The sequence below is a fragment of the Acyrthosiphon pisum genome, unplaced genomic scaffold (assembly GCF_005508785.2).
Source record: "Acyrthosiphon pisum isolate AL4f unplaced genomic scaffold, pea_aphid_22Mar2018_4r6ur Scaffold_20960;HRSCAF=22641, whole genome shotgun sequence".
NCBI lineage: Eukaryota > Metazoa > Arthropoda > Insecta > Hemiptera > Aphididae > Acyrthosiphon > Acyrthosiphon pisum.
The window spans coordinates 939170-943162 of NW_021770374.1; positions in this window are offsets into that span (position 1 = coordinate 939170).

Sequence of the window (3993 nt, forward strand, 5' to 3'; positions counted from 1 at the left end):
CCCCCCTCACCCATAAATACGCCCCTGGTAATTTGTTTTAGAGTTACACCAAAAATCAAAATCGATTTAGTTGAAAACCGATTCTGCGTATAATTCCTGTTTTTACTTAATTTTTTATTTGTTTTTTCTGGCGCTGTTGAAAACACACATCATAGTAATATCAATACATTTATCACTCCGCTCAGAATCTAATATTATATTATATTACCTATATAGCCTATATTTTAGGATTTTGTATACCTATGCGTATAGAATAGTATAGGTACCTATATAATAGTAGAATACTAGAATCATTTGCGCTTAGTCGTGTGAGTGTATGACTTGTGAATATTGATTATTAATCTGGTCCTTGCATCTTAAATCAAATTGTACCTACGTCCCACACGTAATATTTTATTGCGACCACTAGACGTCCGAACATATAGATCATCTCACACACTATTCAACTTACTATGATCAACGAAATAAATTATTTAATAAGATAAAAAGCTATAGTACAATATATTAATACGTTTTTACAAAGCATAGAATATAGATAGGTTATCTTCACTAATTTACGACTCAATCCCACTCATTTATAAAGCTTGATTTAGGTACACTACACATAAACTATCTAATATGATTAAAAAATGCAATACAACTGCAATAAATTATCATAAACAAACTATGAATATGTTTTAAAAATTGGGAAGGTGGGTCGGAAATTTGGTCTGGCGGCGAAACGTCCAGCGGCGAATAGGTAGCGGCGAAATTTCCGGGTCCGACCAAGGTAACTTTCGTATTTTTTTCTTCCAATTCCTCGTTGATAGGCTGGTCCGTTGTTGTTTCCGACAGTTTATGTTTTTTATTTTCACTTGCACTTGCACTTGTACTTGCGCATTTAACTAAATATTTTTCCATTTTAAAACAGTATAGTAACGTACTTTATATCGCTTGAGATACATGTACTGCATGAATGACACCTAGGTAGGAACTTATTATTATAAATATTTGCGACTGAAATTGTTCAAATATATCTATGTATACGATACGAGTCACGAACAATTTAATAATCTATATCCGCTATCGATAAGAAATAAGAATTAAAGATTATACGATCCTCAACATGTTCTATATAAAACAAAATGAAAAATTAACTTTATTTTATTTTTAAATAAAATGGAAAAATCATTGCATCTATTATTTTTGGCGACCCCCAAACCTATCATTCGCGACCCCCAGGTTGAAAACCACTGGTTTAGATCACTGTCATTTGCATTTAGAATTTTGCATAGTTACATCAGTTTAATAATCAAAATCACCCTGTCAGCTTTAAAGAAACGTTTAACGCCTATATTTCTTCCTGATATAACAACAGTGGATTTCAATGTTAAAGCTTTTGAATTTTGGACCAAATGGTACATTCCAAATTTTATCTTAGCAATTGATGGGAAACATGTTCGAGTAAAAAGTCCCAACAACACTGTATCCCTTTTCTTTAACTACAAAGACTATTTTTCAATTGTTCTGCTGGCTATGGTTGACGCTAACTACAAATGTATTGCTGTTGATGTTGACTCCTTTGGCAGAGAAGGTGACAGTGAAATATTTTTAAAGTCAACTATGGGTAAAACGATATTTAGATGGGTCATTTGGTTTCCCAAAAGTAAAAAAACTACCTGGCTCCGCAAATGTTTTACCTCATGTAATAGTAGGGGATGAAGCACTTAGGCTTCATACTAATACAATGAAACCATATACCAGACAAGCTTCAAGAGATGGTAAATCAAAGGCCATATTTAATTATCGATTGAGTCGTGCTCGGCGAGTGACGGAAAACGCGTTTGGTCTATTAAGCCAGGTTTTTAGAATATTTTACCAACCCATAAACATGTGACGACTTAATTAATGTAGCTTGCTGCTTACATAACATGCTACGAGATGCATATTTGGAAGAAAATGGACGAGTTATTTCAAGAATTTGATTCTAGTGAACCGATACCCACAAACAATATGATTACAAATTGCAAGAGGAGGTGGATTTGCAAACGCGGATGGGTTCGCCGTCAGAGATGCATATAAAGATTTTTTCAATCACGAAGGAGCTGTTTTTACTGGCAGGAAAATATATAGGTTATTTAACTTAACAGGTTTTTTTATTAATTACAAAATTTCTTTCATATTTTTAATAACAATTTATGAGTATAAAATTTAAAAAAAAACATATTATGTGTAATACAATTTTAAATTGTGCCTTTGTGTATAATAATATATCAGTCCTTGCATAATTATTAAACAATTAAAAATAACTTATTGATAAATACCTGTCCTTGTATTTTTTCAAACAATAAAATAAACAACAACATTTTAAATTTATTTTTATATAGGTATTTGATTAGTTATTATTAGAGCTGGGCAACGATATCGATAATTCGATACGATATCGATATCGTTTTGTATTGTATGATATATCGTGATATCGAAAATCATATTTTTCAAGAAAAATACATGATTTTTACTATTTGACATTTGTAGGTTTTAAACTATAATAAATTAATAAATAATAAAAGCCATTAACTGATAACGTTTGGTGCACGTGTTCCGGTGAAATGTCAATTATTGTACACTATTAATAATTCATTATAATGTTATCTTAAAAGTCAGTAAAATATTCCTTTTAAGAGAAACACGGTATAGTACCACTGGATATTCCATAATACACAGTCTAATTTGTGTCGTTGGTGGGGCGTAAACGTCCGTTACGTACTCCGTTCACCGTTATATTTCTGTCATTTATCCTACAGTGATAATTATTTTCAAATTACAACATTATTTTTAGTGATGAGTGAATTAAAATTGGTGCCTCTACCTGGGGCTAGGAGTGATATTTGGAAAAAATTTGGATTTCTAATTAATGATAGTGGTGTTATATTAGATAAAAAAAAAGTATTCTGTCGAGCGTGTTAGAGTTCAATTGCTTATAGTGGAAATACATCAAATTTAAACTCACATTTACAACAGTGCTTAAGTGTGAAACCAAAAAATAACACTAGCAGTATTGCGATATATTTCAAAGGACCAACAGCAAAACTACCTCTTAACAGTAAAATAAACAAGGAACTTACAAAAGGTTTGATAAAGTTTATAGTTAAAGATCTAAGACCCTTGAGTATAGTAGAAGGAGAAGGCTTTCGTGAATTTTTGGATTTAGGTATTCCTGAGTACACTGCACCTAGTAGACGAACAACATCACGGTTAATTGATCATGCAGCACTTTTGGAAAGGGATAATTTTAAGAAGTATTTAAAAAAATATTTCTGATATTAGTTAGACCATCGAATTTTGGACTTCCTATTCAAATAACAGTTATTTAGGTGTAACTTTTCATTTTATTGACAGCTGATCCTTACATTCACGATGTCAGTGTACCAATAATAAATAATAAATATTAATTAGCTTAATAAAGTAAATTCCTTAGTGTGATATATATTTAGTTAAATGAATACGAAAAGTTTTTTTTTAATTGTTTAGGTAAACATAGAATTATATTTATGATACGATATCGATATCGTAGAAATAACGATATCGCGATACAATATCGGAAAAATCTGAACGATATCGATACAGAAAATTATATCGTCGCCCAGCACTAGTTATTATTATAATTATAATGATACGATGTCGACATATCATATGGTTCAAATCCTTGTGAAGTACCTGATGAAGAACTAGGCATGACGATGGTGAACTAGAAAGTGACATAAGGTTATGACTTTGCTGAGAGGAGGGCATTTGAAACAAAACTTGAGTGGGTTGCGCAATCGGCTCTAAATATCGATGTTCCTGTATTGATACTAATGATAAGATTTGTAATTTAGCTTCTGTCTTACCTCTAGCTGGTCGTTTCTTCACCGATATCGCTATACTTTTAAAAAATAAATCTATTTCGTCATCAACTTCCCTATTTAAAATGGCTTGATTTTGAGCTCGTATAGTGTTTATTATAGCTGTTCG